The 24,634-nt window shown below is 38.4% G+C and overlaps 1 long non-coding RNA gene across 9 annotated transcripts; it reads right to left on the reverse strand.

Annotated features, from left to right (window-relative positions):
- Window positions 1–3,642: 3,642 nt before the first annotated feature.
- Window positions 3,643–24,514, reverse strand: LOC309651945. Of its 9 annotated transcripts, XR_014258462.1 has the most exons (8): window positions 24,377–24,514; window positions 23,552–23,655; window positions 22,309–22,399; window positions 20,332–20,372; window positions 16,028–16,095; window positions 9,463–9,508; window positions 5,595–5,709; window positions 3,643–5,098 (listed from the first exon to the last, which is right to left on the reverse strand). It is a non-coding gene; the product is annotated as an uncharacterized lncRNA (long non-coding RNA). The 9 variants fall into 9 exon arrangements; XR_014258461.1 differs by lacking the exon at window positions 20,332–20,372; XR_014258464.1 differs by lacking the exon at window positions 9,463–9,508 and having other exon boundaries at window positions 4,168–5,098.
- Window positions 24,515–24,634: the final 120 nt, after the last annotated feature.

The raw sequence follows: 24,634 nt of genomic DNA on the forward strand, positions 1-24,634 counted from the left end.
ATGCCTGTGCCCAGGCAGCTAAACACTGCTGGAGAAAACTATTCAACCTCACAGATTTGTGCCACTATAAACTCATGGTCCCCAGCTTCTACCAGGCCCTTGGTGCTGACCCACAACCCTACTATGCGTTCCCGGGCAGCCTTCTCTCTCATGCTCTGCAACAGCCATTTCTAACCTCCCTTTTCCTCAAACCCCCAACTTCTCCATCTGTCCCCTGACCGTCAGCAGATGACCCCACCTCCTACTTCACAGAGTAAACAGAAGTCATCAAAAAGGAAGTTCTTTCCTTCTGCCACCAAACCTACAGAATCTGTCCCTTGTTCCTTCCCAACAGCATTTAAACATACTCAGGTCTCTTCCATCTAAAAATTACCAAAAAATCTCCCTCTCCAACCACCTCCCTCTCTTCCCTCTATAAACGTCTCAAGAGTCGCCTACACTTAACTGTCTTAATTTTCCCACTTCCCACTTATCTTTCAACCCACTCCAATCTGCCTCTACTATTTGCCTGATACTGCTCTCTTATCAAGGTCTGCCATGGCCCATGTCACTAAATCCAATAGAATCTATTCAGAGGTTATCTTACCTGACTTCTTGGTAGCATTTGGCACTAGTGACCACTCCCTCTTCCTTAAACCACTTCCATGACACCACACTCTCAGTTTTCTCCTGCTTCCTTGGTAACTCCTTTTTACTTTCCAGACTCCTTGTCCAACTCTTAAATGCTGGTGCTCTTTAGGTTTTGGCCTGAGCTCTCTTCTCTCTCTCTGCTCTTTCCTATGATTATTACATTTATTCTCATGGTTTCAACTATCATTTCTTTGCTGATGACTCCCAAATTGATACAAGTCCAGGTACTTCTCCTGACCTATGCGTTCAATGGGTTAATAGACAGATAGCGCTGCCTGAATACCCTGGAGACACCTAAAGCCTCAGCTTCTCTCCAACTCAAGGTATCCTCCTCCCAGCCTTTTTGTCCTTCTTTGTGCCTTACCTTAGCGAATGACCCCAGTCAAGGCAGAAACCTGAGCTATACCCCTCTTCTTTCTCCTCCACTCCCATGCAATCACCAAGTCCCGTCATTTTTTATCTCCTGAATATCTCCCAAATTTATTTACGTAGTCTCTTTTATTTCTGCTGCTACTACCCTAATCTAGGCCAGCACCATTTCTAACCTGAATACTGTCACAACCTCCCTGTTTCAGTCGTATTCCCTGGAATCTAGTCTCTTCACTGTAGGCAGTATGATCTTTTGAAAAGGTAAACCAAAATCATATCACTCTCACGTTTAGAACCCTTCAATGAGTCCCCCACTTGCTCAAAAGGAAAACTACCTTCCTCAACAGGCAAAGTTAAGCTGGGCTCTTCATGATTTGACCGCCACCAGCCTTTCCAGACTCCATGCTTGAGTCAAAGCTGAAATTATTAGACTGTTCCTTAGTCTGTCTAGCTTTGGAGTCTTTGCATATGCTGTTGCATCTGCAAGAAATTCTGTCCACATCTCCCCAGTTCCATTTCATTTGTTCTTCAGATCTCTGCTCATTTGATGAATGCCTTTTGAGCACACACTTTGGGCCAGGCACGATATGAGGCACTACTTATGCAGTGGTGAATAAGACAGACATGAACAAGATCATGGAAAACAAACTCGGCCCTCAGAATTTCAGTCTGGTGCTGGAGAGGACTTGAGGTAAACAAATACATAATTACAACATATAAACACACAAAATTACAAATTGTGATAAGGCTATAAAGAGTTGGAACAGGGTGATAGGAAAGAGAATAACAGGTGGGGGCAATTTAGCCTGAGATTCAGGCAAGGCCAATATTTAAGGTGAGTAAAGGAATGGGAGTTAGCCGATGAAGAGTGGAGGCAAAAGTGTCCCAGGCAGAGGCCACGGCAAGTGAGAAGGCCCTGGGAAGAAAGGGAAAGGGTATACTTAGGAACTGCAGGAAGGCCAGTGTGGCTGGAGCACAGTAAGCTGAGGGCAAGAGGTATGGGATGTGAGGTTGAGGAGGTAGGCAGGCAGAAGCCAGCTTATGTTGGGCTTTATAGGCCATGGTAAGGAGAATAGATCTTATTCTATGAGCAATAAAAAGGTACTGAAGCAGTGTTTTTTTAAAAAAATTATTTATTTATTTATTTTTGGCTGCGTTGGGTCCCCCCTGCTGCGCGTGGTCCCTCTGTAGTTGCGGCGAGCGGGGGCCACCCTCCGCCGCGGTGCACGGGCCTCTCATTGCAGTGGCCTCTCCCGTTGATAAGCACGGGCTCCTCATTGCAGTGGCTTCTCTTGTTGAGGAGCACGGGCTCCAGGCGTGCGAGCCCCAGCAGTTATGGCACGCAGGCTCAGTAGTTGTGGCATGCAGGCCCAGCCACTCCACGGCATGTGGGATCCTCCCGGACCAGGGCTCGAACCCGTGTCCCCTGCACTGGCAGGCAGATTCCCAACCACTGCGCCACCAGGGAAGCCCTGAAGCAGTGCTTTTAAATGTGGGTCAAACTGCAGAAGGTACTGAAATCAATTTGAGAAAAGAATAGAAAATATCAGAACGTATCATAGGATTATGTAGGAGGGGTAAGCATGTCTCAGTTTGCATCATATATGATCATGATGAAATAGTATCTCTTTTGTAGATACTTCCTATCCCCCAAATGCTGAAATACACTACATTGAAAGGTTTTAAGCTTGGAATTGACATGGTATAGTTAATGTTTAAATAGATTACTTTGGCTGTTGTGGATTGGATTGGAGGTGGACAAGATTAGGAGTCTACTGCAATCAGAGATGACGGTGAGTGGACTAAGGTGGCAGAGGTGGAGATGAAGAGAGGTGGATTTGAAAGATATTTAGAATTGAAAGGGCTTGGTGTGGTGGCTTGCGGGTGGGAGAGGGAGGAATCAAGGATACCTCCCAGGGACCTGGTGATGTGAGGCCAGGTCATTCATCGAGATGAGGAAGACAGAAAAGAGGAACAGGTTTTCAGGGGAAGATCAAGAGTTCAGTTTTACATGCCCTTGAAATAGCCAAATGAAGAAGTCAAGCAGATAGTGGTATATATTGTACATCTCAGAGAGGTCTGGTTTCAGATATAAATGAGAGTTGGCAGTATAGAAATAGCATTAAAAAACCACGAGAGAAGAAGTCAGTCTGAGACAGAAGAAAGAGAAAGGAAGAGGATCCATGACTGAGCTCTGAGAAATTTCAAGTTTAGAGGTTGGATGAAGGAGTAGGACGTGGCAAAGAGACTGAAAAGAGGTAAAGAGATAGGGACATAACTAGCGATGTGTCAGGGATGTTTTAAGAGTGCTGAGAAGTCAACTAAAATGAGGATTGAAAAGGGTCCATTGGATACGGCAATATGGGTGTTGGTAGTGACCTTGATATAAGTAGTTTTGGAGGAGTGGTGGGGTGAAAACCAGAATGGATGAAGAGTGAATGGATACACCATTGGTAGGAGTGTAAACTGATACAACCACTCTAGAAAATGTTGGCCATTTTCTAGTAAAGCTGAACTATGCACATACTCTAGGTCCAGCAATTTTAGGTGTCTATCCCAAAGCGGTAGTTCCCACAATGTGGTCTGGGGATCCTGAGGGCAGGGATGGGGGTTGGGGGAGCCAAAACCATAATACTAGAAAGATGTTATTTGCTTCTTTTACTCTCATTCTCTCAAGTACGTAGAGTGGAGTTTTCCAGAGGCTACATGACATGTAATATCACAACAGATTGAATGCAGAAGCAGATATGAGAATCCAGCTGTCTTCTATTAAGCCATACAGTAAAGAGATTTGCAAAAATGTAAAACAATGCCACTCTTCTCACTATATTTTGTTTTGGAAAATATAGTTATTTTTCATAAAAATGTTACTTTTGTTAAATGTAACTGGCTTATTATTTTAAAATTAATATATTTAAGCTTTCTCAGTTTTAATTTCTAATACAGCAAGTATCAGTTGGTATAACCCACATACGCCAAAGCTTTTTAGGGTCTGCAGTGATTTTTAAGAATGTAAAGGAAGTCCTGAGACCAGAAAGTTTGAGAATCGCTCCCCTAGAGAAATCCTCACATGTGTGTACTGGGAGACACTACAAGAGTGTTCACCAAAGCCTGTTTGAAACAGCAAGAAACAGAAACAAGAAAATAAGGTGAATAAATTGAGACATATTTATACAATGGAATATTATAATTAAATAAATGAATGAACTCCAGCTACATGTATCAACATGGATAAAACTCAGGAAACCTAATACTGATTCAAAAAAGTCATGAAAGAATATGTTTATATAAAGTTGAACATTCAAAATTATACAATATATGGATGCAGTAATATGTTGTAAAACCATACAAAAAAGCAAGGCATGAAAAATGACACTGGTTACCTCAGGGAGGGGAAGGAGATGTGACTGGGGAGGGCTACATGGCGGGTTTTGTCATTCAGAAATGATTTGTTTTTGAAGCTGGGTGATGGGTACAGGTACATAGGTATTTGTTTTATAATTTATTCAAACTGTACAGATATGTATATTATAAAATTTATAATGTATTATCATGAAAAATAAATAAAATTTGAAAAGCAGGAATAATTGGATAGAGTGCTGGTGGGAGGGTAGATTGTTACAGGACCCTCCCTGAGGTCAGAGGGAATAAAACACTGCCCCCTATCCTGCTAAAGTGGAGCTAGGTGTGTAGGCAATTTCCTTGTGAAACATGGCTGTGAATGGGAACAGAGCCCAGAGAGCTAAGGTGATGGTAGGAGGAGGGGCAAAGAATGATTTTTCTAAGATGGGAGATACTAGACTATGCTTGTTTGCTGCTGGGAAAGACCCAGAGACCATAGAGAGGGACCGGACAGGAACACAGAAGAGAAAGGGAATAATGGAAGGGAAAGGAGGGGCTGGGGTCTGGGGCACTGGGCCTCTGAGAGAAGGAGAGGTCCTCAGGCCCTTCATTGTAACAGGAAGGAATGAAACAAAAGATGAACACAGATACTGGGAGGTTTAGGGATTCAGTGGTGGGAAGATGAAGGTCCTGGAACAATTCTCCCATGTCTGATGGCTTTTATTTTGTCACTGAAGCATGAGATAAGATCATTTTTCTGTAGAGAGAATAGAAATATTAGTCAGTCTTTCTTAATAGCATGGTTGATAGAAATTTTTTACTATTGATAGTTTAGAAAAGTTTCAGCTTTACAATAATGTACATTTTTAGGACTATTGTCAAATTTGGGAAAACCTGTTTAGTTTCTTTCATATATGAGCTGTAAGATGTCAGGGCATTTCAATTTTCTTATAGAGTGAAGAATACACATCTTCAGTACTCTTTGATTTTTCGCTGATTGTTAAGCAGGGCCTTGCAAGAGACAAATGAGGGACCCTGAAGCTTCACTGACCTCTCTGTAAATCTGTCTTTGGCCTCTTTGAACTACTTTCTCCTCCAGGAAGCATTCTCTGATTTTCCCTGGCCGAGGTTCTCCCACAGGGCTTTATTCCTGTCACTCACAGGACTTTTCTCACTCTCTCTGAGGTAGCCAGGTCATCCTCCTTCGCTAGATAGAGGGAGCTCCAGAGTGTAAGGAGTCAGGACACACTTACCTTGGTTCAGCAGTCTTCCATCAGTCTGTGAGTGAGTCTTCACTGGAGCAGTGTGGCATGGTGGTCAGACATGTAGGCCTTGGAGGCAGGCAGACTGGAATTTGATTTTTTGCACCTTGGGTGTACAGAAAGAACAGGGTTCATCCTAATCCTTGGTTCATGACATACTCTCACCATTGGTCCAGGCTGGGGCTTCACTCCTAGCTCCTCTGTGTGACCCTGGGTAAGTTACTCATTGCTCTAAGTCTGTTTCCCCATCTGTAAACAGGGGATGATAATAATACCTACTACATCAGAGTTGTGAGGGTTCAATAACATAATCCATGAAACGCATGCACAGTCCCCAGTACCTAATGTTTAATAAATGGTAGCCCTCCACATGATTGGGAGTATACTGTAGGTGGAGGATACAGTATTGCATAACAAAGGCCCAGTCCCTGCCTTCCTGAGCTCACAGCCTATTGGGTACCACACAGCCCAGTGCCAGCCCTGATATATCCGAGACTTGTGAGTGGTTGTTGAATCAAAATTACTTCATACTGTGCCTCTATTTCTTTTATTTTTTACTGTCACCCCAGTTCACCATCACTGTCACCACCTTTCAGATGTCTACCATTTCTCTTATTTTGCTCTCTCGTCTTTCTGTTTACATCTCTCTGGTGGTTTCTCTTTCCTATCTCTCCTATTCTCTCTCAATCTCTCCCCTTCTTGCTCTTGCTCTCACTCTCTCTCCATTGCCTCTGTTGGGGGTTGCCTTGTCTCCATCCTGTCCCCATCTAACTTATGGTTCTCCTCTTGGTCTGTGTCTCCATCCTCACATATATACCATATTACCCTACCTCATCTGTTTCTGAATTTGTGTTCCAAAATTTCTGTCTTTTCTGTTTCTCTTTCAATTTCCTTTGGCTCCTTGGCCTCTTTTCTGTCCACCCCTCTGTCTCCATCACTCTGTACCTATTTATCTTATCTCTGGCTGTCTCCCAGTTCTCATCTTTCTATTTATGTTGCTGCATTCATCTGTCTCTGTTCCCCACCTATCTTTCTCTATTTCTATCCTCACCTTTCTGTTCCAGTCTCTGTCTTCACCCCAGCCTCACACCCCCTCACAACTAACATTTACATTCTCTTTGTTTCTCTCTCACACACATGCCCCTATGTTGGTCTTCTTGCCCTTGTTTCCCTCTTTAAGTCTCTCCTCATCTATCACCCCTTTTCTACCTCTGTTACCATCTCTCTTGCTGGGTGGCTCTCCTCATGTGCCTGCCTCTTGTTTCCATCTTTCTGTCCCTATGTGTGTTTCATCTGTTTGCTGTCTTGTCCCCAGATCCCTGTCTGTCTCTATCTCTCTGTCACTGACAGAGTAGTCAAGAGTATGGCCTCTGGTGTTAGACTGTTTGGATTCCAATCCTAGTTGTGCTGCTGACTTGCTGTGCCTCAGTGTCCTCATCTGTAAAACAGGGCTGATAACAGTACCTGCTGCAGTGTTACCAAGAGCATTAAATGAACTAACACATGTACAGCTTGTAGAACCATGCCTCAAATATAACAAATGCTCAAAAATATTAGCTCCTAAAAATAAATAACAAGGACCTACTATAGCACAGGGAATTGTATTCAATATCTTGTAATAACCTATAATGGAAAAGAATATGAAAAAGACTATATATACCTATATATTTACATATATATATATAATTGAATCACTTTGCTGTACACCTGAAACATTGTAAATCAACTATACTTCAATTAAAAAAATATTAGCTTCTATATCATCAACCTCTTCCTCCTCCTCCTCAACACCAACTCCATTTCTATCTTTGTCTATCTAATCCCAGTCACTCTCTTTATCTGCCTGGCTGTTATCATCTCTGTGTCTCTCTCTATCCACCTGGCTGTTATCATCTCTGTGTCTCTATCCTCATGTTTTATGTAACTGCCTTTCTGACCCCAATCTCTGTGTCTCTGTCCCCATCTCTCTCTCTCCCTACATTCCAGCCTCATTTCTGTCAGTCCCTCTTTTTCTACCCTGCCCATTCCATCTGTCTGTACATCTCTCTGTCCCCAACCTTCTTTGCTTCTTTATCACCATTTCTGACTATCTGTTCCTACCATTCAGGACCTATTTCTTGGTCTCTGTCTCTTTATCTCCTTGTTCTCATTTCTCTATCCCCCTGTTCCCATATCTATCTATCTTTGTTTATCTATTTCTTTATAAAAATCTTATTCTGTTTCTTTCTCCTCATCTCCCTGTGTCTTCTTCTGGCCTCTCTGGACAATTTAGATTGGAATTGGTCTGGTAGATAATGTGGAGCTATAAAAGGGTTTAGGAGGAAGCAGTAGGCCTGGCAAGAGGCAAGTGGCAGGGTGTGGAATTTCATGGCTCTGCCAAATCCTCCTGAAAGACGTGGCCTCTGAGGTCAAGGTTAGCATAAACCCCCTCAACTCAGCCTCTTCAAGAAAGACAAAGAATGCTGCAGTTATTGGGAGGACCAGGAAGGGGTATTTTTCTGAGTGAAATTCCATCCGGAAGCTGGAATCCAGAGCATTTCCTGTTGTAATGTTTCTTCCAGACTTGGAGAGTCTGAACTTGCCACGTAGCATGTGCAATGCATGCATATATTTCTACAGTAAAACACAGAGATGCATACATAATCCCCCACCCTCAGAGATGAAGACATGTGCAGAGACATAAAGATACACATAGAATCAAGAACCCTCACAGTTGCAGACACTCCAAGACATGGAAAAGCACACAGAATGAATTACCAGCTGGCAGAGATGCTGATGTACACAGGAACATTGAGAGAACCATGGAAATACCCCCATCACAGCTCACGGACCCATGCAAACAGATACAGAAAAATAACTACACAGAAAAATTGTTCTTTTTCAGCCTGACATTTTCATATAAACAGAAACACACCAGAGCATCATGTATAAAAACACACCTTTATAGAAGTGTGCACATTCATACATAATCACAAATATCCAAAGCAACAGAGAATCACATATAGCCATTGATTTGCTGAAAGTGTAGAGGTAGCCAAACTTCCTCTGGCCCCCAAATGACAGACATGCTGCTCCTCTAGTGCCCCCCCTCTCTGTGAAGGCACCACCAAGTACTCAAGCCAGAAACCTGACTGCTAGGAACTATACAGAAATAATTGGAAAGATCTAGGTAAAGTTTTTTCCTAGAAAAATATAAAATGATAAAAATGGCATAGGAAGTAGAGAACTTGAATAGACCACTAGGCATTAATGAAAGTGAAATGGTAGGTAAGGACATCCCTTCCCCCCAAATCCAGGCCCAGATGGATTTACAGGTATAGTGTGCGGGACTCTCAGGAGTTACTTCTCTTCTTATATAAGTTATTACAGAAAATAGAAAAGGAGAGAAAGCTGCCTAGCTCATTTTATTTGTCTAGTAAAATCCTGAAGTCTTGATTTTAAAAACAGATAAGGACAATTAAAGAAAATTATAGGCTCATTTCACTTATGAATATAGATGCATAAATCTTAAATAAAATATTAGCTAATGGAATCCAACAGTATTTTAAAAATACATCACAATCAAATGGAGTTAATTCCAAGAATGCAAGGAGAATGCATTCAAACTCAGAAAAATCTATCAATGTAATTTACCACATGAATAGACTAAGGGAGAATAATCGTATGAGTATCTCAATTAATGTAGAAAAAGTATGTTACATGCCTACTTACGATGAAAACTCTTTAAAAAATACGAATAGAAGGCAAATTTCTTAACTTGGTGAAGGTTACATACCAAAATTATACAGCATATTTTGCAGTAAATGGAGAAACTTAAGATGCATCTCCTTGAAGATTAAGAACAAGACTAGATACTTACTCTCACCAACTACTGTTTAACATAGAACTGGAAGTCTTGTTTAATACTATAAAGGGAGAAAAAGAAATGAGACATGTAAGGACTGGAAGAGAAGAGATAAAACCAACAGATTCAACTGACATACTATTAGAATTAAGAAGAGTTCAGCAAGGTTGCCAGGTACAAAATCAACTTATAAAAATCAATAACATTTCTATACATTAGCAATAAACAACTAGAAAAAATAAGATACCTAAAATTAATCACTAGACCAAAGTATAAACTTTTCTAAATGTCAGGACAACTAAAAAGAAAGGAGAAAAAAAACCACATTCACAGAAAGATACACAAGATGAAAAGGCAGAGGGCTATGCACCAGATGAAGGAACAAGATAAAACCTCAGAAAAACAACTAAATGAAGTGGAGGTAGGAAACCTTCCAGAAAAAGAATTCAAAATAATGATAGTGAAGATGATCGAGGAACTCGGAAAAAGAACAGAGGCAAAGATCGAGAAGATGCAAGAAATGTTTAACAAAGACCTAGAAGAATTAAAGAACAAACACCTAGAAGAATTAAAGAGCAAACAGAGATGAACAATACAATAACTGAAATGAAAAATACACTAGAAGGAATCAATAGCAGAATAACTGAGGCAGAAGAATGCATAAGTGACCTGGAAGACAGAATGGTGGAATTCACTGCTGTGGAACAGAATAAAGAAAAAAGAATGAAAAGAAATGAAGACAGCCTAAGAGACCTCTGGGACAACATTAAACACAATAACATTTGCATTATAGGGGTCCCAGAAGGAGAAGAGAGAGAGAAAGGACCCGAGAAAATATTTGAAGGGATTATAGTCGAAAACTTCCCTAACACGGGAAAGGAAAGAGCCACCCAAGTCCAGGAAGCGCAGAGAGTCCCATACAGGATAAACCCAAGGAGAAACACGCCAAGACACAGAGTAATCAAATTGGCAAAAATCAAAGACAAAGAAAAATTATTGAAAGCAGCAAGGGAAAAGTGACAAATAACATACAAGGGAACTCCCATAAGGTTAACAGCTGATTTCTCAGCAGAAACTCTACAAGCCAGAAGGGAGTGGCATGATATACTTAAAGTGATGAAAGGGAAGAACCTACAACCAAGATTACTCTACCCGGCAAGGATCTCATTTAGATTTGATGGAGAAATCAAAAGCTTTACAGACAAGCAAAAGCTAAGAGAATTCAGCACCACCAAACCAGCTCTACAACAAATGCTAAAGGAACTTCTCTAAGTGGGAAACACAAGAGAAGAAAAGGACCTACAAAACCAAACCCAAAACAATTAAGAAAATGGTCATAGGAACATACATATCGATAATTACCTTAAACGAGAATGGATTAAATGCTCCAACCAAAAGACACAGGCTTGCTGAATGGATACAAAAACAAGACCCATATGTATGCTGTCTACAAGAGACCCACTTTAGACCTAGGGACACATACAGACTGAAAGTGAGGGGATGGAAAAAGATATTCCATGCAAATGGAAATCAAAAGAAAGCTGGAGTAGCTATACTCATATCAGATAAAATAGACTTTAAAATAAAGAATGTTACAGGAGACAAGGAAGGACACTACATAATGATCAAGGGATCAATCCAAGAAGAAGATATAACAATTATAAATATATATGCACCCAACATAGGAGCACCTCAATACATAAGGCAATTGCTAACAGCTCTAAAAGAGGAAATCGACAGTAACACAATAATAGTGGGGGACGTTAACACCTCACTTACACCAATGGACAGATCATCCAAAGTGAAAATAAATAAGGAAACAGAAGCTTTAAATGACACAATAGACCAGATAGATTTAATTGATATTTATAGGACATTCCATCCAAAAACAGCAGATTACACTTTCTTTTCAAGTGCACACGGAACATTCTCCAGGATAGATCACATCTTGGGTCACAAATCAAGCCACAGTAAATAAAAGAAAATTGAAATCATATCAAGCATCTTTTCTGACCACAACGCTATGAGATTAGAAATCAATGAGAGGGAAAAAAAACGTAAAAAACACAAACACATGGAGGCTAAACACTACGTTACTAAATAACCAAGAGATCACTGAAGAAATCAAAGAGGAAATCAAAAAATACCTAGAGACAAATTACAATGAAAACATGACGATCCAACACCTATGGGATGCAGCAAAAGCAGTTCTAAGAGGGAAGTTTATAACAATACAAGGCTACCTCAGGAAACAAGAAAAATCTCAAATAAACAACCTAACCTTACAGCTAAAGGAACTAGAGAAAGAAGAACAAACAAAACCCAAAGTTAGTAGAAGGAAAGAAATCATAAAGAACAGAGCAGAAATAAATGAAATAGAAACAAAGAAAACAATAGCAAAGATCAATAAAACTAAAAGCTGGTTCTTTGAGAAGATAAACAAAATTGATAAGCCATTAGCCAGACTCATCAAGAAAAAGAGGGAGAGGACTGAAATCAATAAAATCAGAAATGAAAAAGGAGAAGTTACAACAGACACTGCAGAAATACAAAGCATCCTAAGAGACTACTACAAGCAACTCTATGCCAATAAAATGGACAACCTGGAAGAAATGGAGAAATTCTTAGAAAGGTATAACCTTCCAAGACTGAACCAGGAAGAAATAGAAAATATGAACACACCAATCACAAGTAATGAAATTGAAACTGTGATTAACAATCTTCCAACAAACAAAAGTCTAGGACCAGATGGCTTCACAGGTGAAGTCTATCAAACATTTAGAGAAGAGCTAACACCCCTCCTTCTCAAACTCTTCCAAAAAAACTGCAGAGGAAGGAACACTCCCAAACTCATTCTACGAGGCCACCATCACCCTGATACCAAAACCAGACAAAGACACAACAAAAAAAGAAAATTACAGACCAATATCACTGATGAATATAGATGCAAAAATCCTCCACAAAATACTAGCAAACAGAATCCAACAACACATTAAAAGGATCATACACCATGATCAAGTGGGATTTATCCCAGGGATGCAAGGATTCTTCAATATATGCAAATCAGTCTATGTGATACACCATATTAAGAAATTGAAGAATAAAAACCATATGATCATCTCAATAGATGCAGAAAAAGCTTTTGACAAAATTCAACACTCATTTATGGTAAAAACTCTCCAGAAAGTGAGCATAGAGGGAACCTACCTCAACATAATAAAGGCCGTATATGACAAACCCACAGCAAACATCATTCTCAATGGTGAAAAAGTGAAAGCATTTCCTCTAAGATCAGGAATAAGACAAGGATGTCCACTCTCACCACTATTATTCAACATAGTTTTGGAAGTCCTAGCCATGGCAATCAGAGAAGAAAAAGAAATAAAAGGAATACAAATTGGAAAAGAAGAAGTAAAACTGTCACTGTTTGCAGATGACATGATAGTATACATAGAGGATCATAAAGATGCCACCAGAAAACTACTACAGTTAATCAATGAATTTGGTAAAGTTGTAGGATACAAAATTAATGCACAGAAATCTTTTGCATTCCTATACACTAATGATGAAAAATCTGAAAGAGAAATTAAGGAAACACTCCCATTTACCATTGCAACAAAAAGAATAAAATACCTAGGAATAAACCTACCTAGGGAGACAAAAGACCTGTATGCAGAAAACTATAAGACACTGATGAAAGAAATTAAAGATGATACCAGCAGATGGAGAGATATACCATGTTCTTGGATTGGAAGAATTAATACTGTGAAAATGACTATACTACCCAAAGCAATCTACAGATTCAATGCAATCCCTATCAAATTACCAATGGCAGTTTTTACAGAACTAGAACAAAAAATCTTAAAATTTGTATGGAGACACAAAAGATCCTGAATAGCCAAAGCAGTCTGTTTTTTTTTTTAATTTATGTATTTTATTTATTTTATTTTTGGCTACATTGGGTCTTTGTTGCTGCGCGCGGGCTTTTCTGTAGTTGCAGCAAGTGGGGGTTACTCTTCCTTGCGGTGCACAGGGTTCTCATTGTGGTGGTGTCTCTTGTTGTGGAGCATGGGCTCTAGGTGCGTGGGCTTCAGTAGTTGCAGCACGCGGGCTCAGTAGTTGTGGCTCGTGGCTCTAGGGCACAGGCTCGGTAGTTGTGGTGCACGGGCTTAGTTGCTCTGCGGCATGTGGGATCTTCCCGGACCAGGGCTTGAACCTGTGTCCCCTGCATTGGCAGGTGGATTCTTAACCACTGCGCCACCAGGGAAGCCCTAGCCAAAGCAGTCTTGAGGGAAAAAAATGGAGCTGGAGGAATCAGACTCCCTGACTTCAGACTATACTACAAAGCTACAGTAATCAAGACAATATGGTACTGGCACAAAAACAGAAATATAGATCAATGGAACAGGATAGAAAGCCCAAAGATAAACCCACGCACCTATGGTCAACTAATCTATGACAAAGGAGGCAAGGATATACAATGTTGAAAAGACAGTCTCTTCAATAAGTGGTGCTGGGAAAACTGGACAGCTACATGTAAAAGAATGAAATTAGAACACTCCCTAACATCATACACAAAAATAAACTCAAAATGGATTAGAGACCTAAATGTAAGACTGGACACTATAAAACTGTTAGAGGAAAACATAAGAAGAACACTCTTTGACATAAATCACAGCACGATCTTTTTTGATCCACCTCCTAGAGTAATGGAAATAAAAACAAAAATAAACAAATGGGACCTATGAAACTTAAAAGCTTTTGCAAAGCAAAGGACACTACAAACAAGACGAAAAGACAACCCTCAGAATGGGAGAAAATATTTGCAAACGAATCAACTGACAAAGGATTAATCTCCAAAATATATAAACAGCTCATGCAGCTCAATATTTAAAAAACAAACAACCTAATCCAAAACTGGGCAGAAGAACTAAATAGACATTTCTCCAAAGAACACATACAGATGGCCAAGAAGCACATGAAAAGCTGCTCAACATCACTAATTATTAGAGAAATGCAAATCAAAACTACAATGAGGTATCACCTCACACCAGTTAGAATGGGCATCATCAGAAAATCTACAAACAACAAATGCTGGAGAGAGTGTGGAGAAAAGGAAACCCTCTTGCACTGCTGTGGGAATGTAAATTGATATAGCCAGTATGGAGAACAGTATGGAGGTTCCTTAAAAAACTAAAAATAGAATTACCATATGACCCAGAAATCCCACTACTAGGCATATACCCAGAGAAAACCATAATTCAAAAAGACACATGCACCCCAATGTTCATTGCAGCACTATTTACAATAGCCAGGTCATGGAAGCAACCTAAATGCCCATTGACATATGAATGGATAAAGAAGATGTGGTACATATATACAAGGGAATATTACTCAGCCATAAAAAGGAACGAAATTGGGTCATTTGTAGAGACATGGATGGATCTAGAGACTGTCATACAGAGTGAAGTAAGTCAGAAAGAGAAAAACAAATATCATATATTAACACATATGTGTGGAACGTAGAAAAATGGTACAGATGAACCGGTTTGCAGGGCAGAAATAGAGACACAGATGTAGAGAACAAACATATGGACACCAAGGGGGGAACGTGCCGGGGGTGTGGTGTTGTTGTGATGAATAGGGAGATGGGGATTGACATATATACACTAGTATGTATAAAATGGATAACTAATAAGAAGCTGCTGTATAAAAAAAATAAATAAAATTCATAAATTCAAAAAATAAAACAAAAAAAATTTGAGTGTTAACTGATAAAAAAATCAAACAAAATAGACTACATAGTAACATGATTTTAATATATAAAAATATAGCTAAAAAAGAAAATGAAACTTAAAATAATGTGACAATATTAACACCAAACATCTTTTGTATCAATAAATATAAATGGTCTTAGCTCATCTATTTAAAGAAAAACATTTTTTATTGGATCCCTGAGCAAAACCCAACTACTGTATTCAAGAGTCAACTAAAACAAATAGATTCAGAGAGGTTAAAAATACAAGAAGGGCAAAGGTGTACCAGTCAAATGCAAATAAAGAAAGCAGAGGTTGTAATCTTAATTATCCGCCAAGTTAGAAAGTCAGAATGAAAGGCATTAATTGACTGTCAATGTCATGAAAAGGAAAGACTAAGGAACTGTCCACAGGTTGGAGGAGATATGATGACTAAATGCAATGTGGGATTCTGGTTTGGAGTCTGGAACAGAAAAAGGATATTAGTGGAAAAACTGGTGAAATCTGAATAAAGTCAGGAGTTTAGTTAATAGCAATGTACTAATGCTAATCTCTTAGTTTTCACAGATGTAGTCATATAAGATATTAACATGAGGGGCAACTAGATGAAGGGTTCTATAAAACTAAAATTATTCTGAAATAAAAAGCTTATTACAAAAAAGCATTGAGACAAAAAAGGCCACAATTCACAATGAAAATATAAAGTTATGAGTATTTTTATATCAAATAACATAGCAACTTTCACAAAGCTGAAATATTAAGAGATACAAGGAGAAATCGATAATAGATTGAAACACACTAAAAACAGGAGAAATTTAACTCACCTTTCTCATTCCAGGACAGATCAAATGAACAACAACAGCAACAAAAACCCAGTAAGAATACAGAAAACCTAAACAACAAAATCAATATTAGGCCAAGAAGAAAATCTCAATAAATTCCAAAATGTAGAACTAATACTGACAATGTTCTCTGATCACAACTGGATAAACGTAGAAATCAATGTAAAAAAGATCTTCCATCTGAATATATAAAAACTCTCTGTCAAACAATTCTTGGGTCAAAGGGCAAACTCAAACCAAAATTGCTGAATTTCTAGACAATAATAATAATGAAAACATTACATATCAGAATCTATGGGTACAGATAAAGCAGCAGTCAGAGAAAAGTTCATTGCCTCAAAATACTTATACTAAAAATAAGGGAAAAAATTAAATGAACCCAACTCAGAAAGTTAGTGAAAGAGAAACAGAATAAACTTAAGGGGAACAGAAGGAAAGAATTAACAAAGAGAAAAGTTCAAATAAAGGAGTTAGAAAACAGGTAACAGAACTAATAAATAAATAGATTAACCAATTCTGTGAAAAAGAAATATATAAGCCATTAAATAATAATCAAGAAAAGGAGAAAGCACAAAGACACAAACCAGGAAATGAAAAGTTGGACATAACCATAGTAAGAGGACATTTTAAACATTATAAAGGACTTCCTCATGCAACTCTATGCAAATCGTTTTAAAGACCTTGAAGAAATGGAAAACATCCTAGGAAAATATAATTTACCAAAACTCTAAAAGAGAAAAGTCCATATAGACCAATTTCCATGGAAGAAATAGAAAAAGTTATAAAGAGCTACTTTCCACCAAAAGCACTGGGCCATGATGATTTCACAGGGGAAGTCTGCTAACACTGAAAAGCAGATCATTTGAATGCTATTTTTATTTTCCTGATCCTAGATAAAGAAGGAACACCTTCATATTCTTTTTATGAAGTGAGTATAACATTGATATCAAGATCTAACAAAGATTTCACAAGAAAAAGAAAATGATATAAACCAATCTTCACTTATGAATATCGATGCAAAATCCTAAATAAAATATTAGCAAACAGAATCCATGACTATGTGGAGTTTATTTCCAAGAATGCAAAAATCATTCAATATTAGGAAATCCATTAATACAATCTAACATATTGTTGAATCTAAGGAGAAAAATCATATCATCATTTTCAGAGATGCCAAAGAACCATTTGACAAAATTCAATACCCATCCTTTACAAAAAATTCTTTATAAAAACTTCTTCCTTAATATAATTATGTCTGCCTATCTATCTATCCATCCATCCATCCCCAAATCCAGCAATCCAGCACTTCACTTAACCAGGAAACACTAGCAGCATTTATATGCTAAACTCACAAGGGTATCTACTCTCTCCACTACAATTTAACATTATATTGGAGGTAGTAAAAGCATTGTGATTAGAAAAGAAAAAGAAATTAGAAATTACAATTGGAATGGAGGAGGTAAAGCTATCATTACTTATAGATAAGACTGTAGAGCCAGAAAACCCAAGCAAACCAATAGAAAACTATTACAAACAAGAGAACTCAGCAAGGTAGCAGTATATAAAATTAATATATAGAAATCATTCAGTTAGAAGATATATGGAAGAGAAGGCTCCATTTATCACAGCAACAAAAAAGATAAAATACTGTCTTAGTCTGTTGGGTCTGCTATAACAGAATACCACAGACTGGTTGGCTTATAAACAACCGAAATTTATTATTCACAGTTCTAGAGGCTGGGAAGTCCAAGATCAAGACACTCAAAAGATTTTATGTCTGGGGAGGGCCCACGTCCTGGTTCATAGCCAGCCATCTTCTCACTGTGTTCTCACATGGCAGGAGTGGCAAGGGAGCTCTCTTGGGTCTCTTTTATAAGGGCACTAATCCCAGTCATGAGGGCTCCAATCTCATGATCTCATCACCTGCCAAAGGTTCTACCTCCAAACACTATCACATTGGGGGTTAGGTTTCAACGTAAAATTCGGGGGGTGCGGGCAGACACAAACATTCAGTCTACAGCAAACACCTAGAAACAAACTTAACAAGAAATGTCTAAATCCTTCAAGAGAAAACATCTGTAACACTATGAAGAAACAAATAGAAAGGCACCCCATTTTCTTAAATAGGAAGACTCAAAATCATAAATATGTAAAATTAATTTATAAATTTAATATAAGCTAATTAAAAATAGCATATTTTTTCTTTTTCTGAAACTAGACAAGCTGAATTAAAGATCAAATGGAAAAATAACAAACAAGCACAGCCAGAATATCTCTGAAAAGGAAGAACAATGATGGGGGACTACTGCTACAATAATTCTCTATAAAAAACCAAAATGAATATTTAGATACCCAAACTTAGACAGAGTCTATGGTCAGCTGAGAGGCTCTACACGCTGGATCAGGCTCTGTTGATCTCAGCTCTGCCAGCTCATGTGTCTGCACTAAGTTGGTGGCTTGGCTGGAGGTTGGCTGCTACAGGATGCCTTGGCTGGGAGGACCAGGCTCATTTCTATATGTCTCTCACATCCCTCAGCAGACTAGCCTGGGTATGTTCTCATAGCAGTGGCAGGGGTCCAAGAGAGGAAGCAGAATATGCAAGAGCTTTCTCAGGTCTCTGCTTAAATCAAATTTGCTACTATCCTGTTGGTTGAAGTAAATTATATGGCCAAACTCAGTCAGTATGGGAGGGCACTACCAAAGGGTGTGGAGACACATAAAAAATTGGGGTCATTAATGCAATCTATCACAAAAGTACAAATCAAAATCTAGAATCCATAAAAGAAAACATAGATAAATTTGTTTACATAAAAATAAAGTAAAATTTGCTTGGAAAAAAAATCCATTAGCAAAGTCAAAAGAACAACAAACTGGGAAAAAAATATTGACAACTGATATCATTTACAAAGGTCTAATTTCTCTAATTATATAACAAGCTTGTAGAAATCGAGAAAATAAACAGAGCATATAAATAGACAACTCACAGGAAAAGACAAAAATGACCCTTAAACATATGAAAAGATGCTCAACCTCACTCATCATAAGAGAAATGTCAATTAAAACTACAGTGAGATACTGTTTCTCACCTATCACATTGTCAAAAATCCGAAAGTCTTTAATGATACACTTTCTGAGTGAGGTGGTGGTGAAACACATGAACTCATACATGGGTGGTAAGTGCAAAATGGTACACCTACGGAGGGAAATTTTGGCAATATCTACCAAAGTTACAAATGTGATTCTTAGAATTTATCCTATAGAAATATCTGCATACATATGAAATGTCTATTCATTATGGCACCATTTGTAATACCAAAGGGCTGAAAATACCCTGAACATCCATCAGTAGGGTATTGCAGTCATTAAATAAACTATTACACATCCACATAATGTAACACTTTCTCAGCTTTCAACAGTTTCAAGTCATACTACATGACTTTCTATGTAGTGGAAACTTTCTAATGCTCTGATATGTAAGGACCTGCAGGATGTATCACGTGAAAAAAGCAACATGTATAACTATATGTATAGTATGTTACCTTTTGTGTAAGAAAGAGGGAGATGGAATAGGATATACATTTATACTTGTTTGTATCTGCATGAAGAATAAAAAAATAAATGAATAAAACTGGTAACTGTGGGCGGTGTGTATGGTGGCAACTGGGTAGAATGGACAAAGATGAGTGACTATTCTCAAAGTATAATTTTTATATAGTTTTGCTATTCAAAATGCATGTATATTATCTATTCAAAAAATAAAAATATTCAGAATAGTAACAAAAACTGTAAAGCCACTAGGAATTAAATTAGTAAAAACACACAAAAATTCTAAAGAGAAAACTTTAAACTCTTAATAAAGAGCACAGATAGAAGGTGAACTGAACAAATGAGGAGATATTCCATGATCTTGGATGGGACAAGTTAATATTTTGATGGTGTCAACTCCCCCAAATTAATCTATAAATTCAGTGCAATCCTAATCAAAATTACAGTTGGTTTTTTGAAGAGCTTGATAAAATCTTTTTAAAATTTATGCAGAGATATAGTTAAGACAACCCAAAAGAAGACTAAAGAGGAGGGGACTTGCCCTATCAGATTTAAGATACGTTACAAAATATTAAAAACAAGGTGGTATTAGTACAAGAACAGAAACAGACCTATGTGTGTATGTTTCATAATATATGACAAAGGTGGCATGGTAAATCAATGAAAAAGGAAGGATTGTTTAGTATTTGGTGGTGGGAAATGTGGCTCACTATGTGGAAAAAATAAAATTGCATACTTACCTATCACCACATATGAGCATGGATTCTAAATGGATTAAAACCTAAAGGTGAAAGGTAAAACTATAAAGTTAATAGAAAAAAAATAGAAGAATATCTTTTTTTTACTACTTTTTAAGTAAAACCCCCCAAACCAAAAACCATAAAGCAAAAATGTGATGCATTTGACTACATTAAAATTAACAGTTTCTGTTCAAAGATGGCTATCATGGGCAAAGTTAAAACAGGGGGAGAATCCTGTTGGTTTCAGGGGACTGAAACCAACAGGGGACTAATAGCTAGACTATATAAGGAACTCTAGCAAATCAACAGGAAAGATAGGAACCCTAATAGAAAAAATGGCCCAACTATACAAGCAGGCAATTTACAGAAGAGGCGTTTGACACACATCTAAAGAGATGCTCAAAAATTAATTAGTGGGAATTCCCTGGTGGTCCGGTGGTTAGGACTCTGTGCTTTCACTGCTGAGGGCACAGGTTCAATCCCTGGTCGGGGGACTAAGATCCCACAAGTCGTGAGACATGGCCAAAAATAAAAATTAATTAATAATCAGAGAAATGTAAACTAAAGCAAGGTAAGATATAGTAATACCTATTAAACCTATTAGACCAGTAAAAACTAGAAAGCTGGAAAATGTCAAGTGTCAGTGAGGATGTAGGGATCCAGGAATCTTTGTACACTGGTGGTAAAACTGGACTGGTGTAGCCATCCCAGAGAACCATTTAGCAGTATTAGTATTCTTAGTCAAACTAAGTATACGCACACTTTATGATACAATCATTCTGTTCCTGGGTATATGTTTCAAAAGAAATTCTCATACAGGCCAATAAGGAGACATGCACAAGGATGTTCATCACAGTATTACTTGTGGTGTCATGGAGCTGGAGGCAATCTTGCTGTCCATTATCGGGGGAATATTCAGGGAAAATGTGGTGAAGGCACACTGGTTAGCATGAGCAGTTAGAAGCAATGGATTAGATGTATACACAGCAATATGGATAGACTTTAAAAACAAAAGGCTGAATGAAAAAAGTAAGAAACAGATTGAGATACCATTTATATAAAACAAAAATGCACAGACACAAAACATTCTCCACAGTGGGACAACCTGGTGTTATGTGCCTCCTGAGGAGATGCAATATGAAGTAAGCGGTATCCTCTATGTACCGTTATTGCTGAAATTATTTAACCTGAATCTAATCATGTGGAAAGAGCAGATGAATACAGATATTCTGTGGGACATTCTACAAGAAACTGGCCTGGACTCTTGAAAAGTATCAGTGTAATATCAAACACACACAAAATCTAGGGGTACTATTTTAGACTAAAAGAGGTTAAAGTGCTACAACAACCAAACGTAATACACAAACCTTAATTAGATACTGGGATCAAAAAATCAGAGCAGGTCTAAGAACATTTTGGGCTCAACTGGAAAATTTGAATATAGGGTATCTTTGATGGTATTATTGAATTAGTAAGTTTTCTTAGGTGTGATAATGGTATTGTGGTTATGCAGGAGAATGTCCTTATTCTAGTAGATGTGTGCTGAAGTTTTTAGGGGTGAGCTGTTATACTGCCTGCAAGATGTATACATATACATATAAAGAGAAGTAGAACAAATTTGGCAAACTATTAAGAGTATATGGGCTTTCATTGTACTATTTTTTCAACTGTTCTGAATTTTGAAAAATGGAAAAATGAAAATTTTGGGGAAATACATGCATGTAAAACAACAATACATGTTTTGCAAGAACACATATAAACAAAAAGATATGCATAAAACACTTTAAAATGCTTGCCTACATGAAGGAAATGAGAGTGGGAAGTAGAGATGAAAGAGAATTTAAAAAACAACAAAAACCTCTCCCTAAGGTAACACTCACTCATTGAATACATGGAAAACAAAGAAAAGCACGATGAAGAAAACTAAATTCATTGATAATTTCATTTTCTCTGTCAGCAGTTCTCAAAATGTGGTACCTGGACTAGCAGCAGCAGCAGCTTCATCATCATCATCATCATCATCATCTTCTTCTTCATCATCATCATCATCACCACCACCACCTGGGAACTTGTTAGAAATGCAAATTCCTGGGCTCTACTACAGACTTAACTAAAACACAATTCTGGGTGTGGGGCCCAGCATCTGGTATTTTAACAAGCTCTCTCAAGTGATTCTGCTGCAGCCCAAGTTTGAGAACCACTGATCTAGATTTAGAAACCATTAATTTTGTTATAGATCCTCATAGTCTTTCTAAAAAAATATGAAATACTTCAGGCATACAAATAAGTATGAAGAATAATATAGCACACACCCATGTACATATTACCCAGATAAAATATCAGACAAACAGTCAAAGTCCCCTGTGTATTTCTCTCTCATTTTGTTCCCCAGCGGTAATCACCATTCTGCATTTGGTGTTTAATTCCTTGTTTAAAAAATATTGTTTACATATCTATGTAATTGATAAACAACATAGTGCATTGTTTTCTAGTTTAAAAAAAACTATATAAATGGTCTCACACATCATGTATCCTTCCACAACTTGCATTTTATCACAGCATTATGTTTCTGAAATTTATCTGGATTGATATACCCAATTCTGTCTGGTTCATTTTTTTCACTGTTGTATATAGTATTCTGTTGTGTGGCTATACCACTATTTATTTATTCTCCTTTTGGTGAACTTTTAGATTGTTCAGATTTTTTTCTCTATTACTAACAGTTCTGCAATGAATATTCTTTTCTTGATTGTTTTCTTTTTATCTTTATTTTGCAATGAATATTCTTGCACATGCCTCCTTGTGCATATGTTTAAGAATTTCTCTAGGACTTAACATATATATATATATATATATATATATATATATATATATATATATATATATATACACACACACACATCTCTAACAGAATTGCTGGGTCCCAGGGCCATCTTTAACTATTCTGATTACTTCTTAATTGTTTTCCAAAGTAGTAATACCAATTTTCATTCCTATCAAAGACTTCATCACAAATTTTTTCCTCATGGTTTGTGCATTTGTGACTTTGTTTAAAAAGTCCTTCCACAGTCCTAGGTCACAAAGATATTCTCCACCCTCTCATGTGGAAAAAAATAGGGATCCAGTTTTATTTTTCTCATTATGGTGAGCCAAATTTCCCAGCGCTATCTACTAAAATGTCCATTTCCCATTGATTTGTGGTGTAGGCCTGTAAACTTACCCATTTAACAAACATTTGCTGAAGCGTGCCTTGTACCAGTCTTGTGCTGGGTCCTGCTGAGGGCACGAAGATATATGGCCCCTAGTCTCAGGGAGTTCACTCTCCTGTGGAGATACAGCCACATAAATGATTACAGTACTAAGTGATAAATGCAACAAGGTGCTCTGAGTTTCTCACTCAGCTGGGAAAGTTCATAGAAGCGACAAGAGTTAGGTCTTAAAGAAAAAGGAAGAATTTGCTAATGCAGGGGGGAAGGTGAAGGTGGCCAGGGCTGGTTTGGGGTCCAGAGCAGTTGTGTTTCTCTAGGGTAAGAGTTTAGAAGCCTTCCATGGATGTAGGGGCAGTGAGTCCTTCGTATGTAAGACGTAGGAGTAGGCAGAGGGAGTCATTTTCTGCCTGGATATACTAGAGGTTGATATCCTTGGGGTAGCGGGGCTCGGCCTCACCCCAAAGTTTAGGCTAGAGAAAGAGGAGTGGCTGGAACTAAATTATCAGGAAGAAGACATTTTCAGACTAATAATTACTCTTTTAAGGGGGAGACCTCATTCTCCAGCTAGGTCAGGAGCTCCCTGAGATGGCTTCTGAAGAAACCCTTACTTGCCCCCACTCCAGAGGTAAATCCATTCCCTCCAGCAGAGGCTGCTCTGGGGCCTGAGGGAGGGAGGGAGGAGGAGGGGAAGAAGGCAAATGGGTGGGAGAGGCTTCCAGTTGTTCGGTTTGTAGGCCTGGCCGTGGATCTGCGCTGCTGCAGAAAGAGCTCTGAGCGGCTCCCTCAGGGTTTCTCTGGGACCCCGCAAGCCGGGACGGTTGCTGGGAGCAGCTAACCTAGTCATTTCAGGTGGGTATACTCAGCAAAACATGTGATCCTGGCGGCCATTTTCTCACACCCTGCCCGTCGCCATCTTCCGTTGTAGACAAAGGCACCGACACCCCACCCTTGTCTGATGCGGCCTTGGCGATCACTTGGTCACTAAGATTCGAGAACACATATTTAGGGCCAGGCAGAGGCCCGCAGACAAGAACTTGGCTTACAAGTAGGTTATATGGCCACACCAGCCAACGAACCGCTGCTGCCTCCCTGCC

This window comes from Balaenoptera physalus (genome assembly GCF_965194825.1).
Source record: "Balaenoptera physalus genome assembly, chromosome: X".
In the NCBI taxonomy this organism is placed as follows: domain Eukaryota; kingdom Metazoa; phylum Chordata; class Mammalia; order Artiodactyla; family Balaenopteridae; genus Balaenoptera; species Balaenoptera physalus.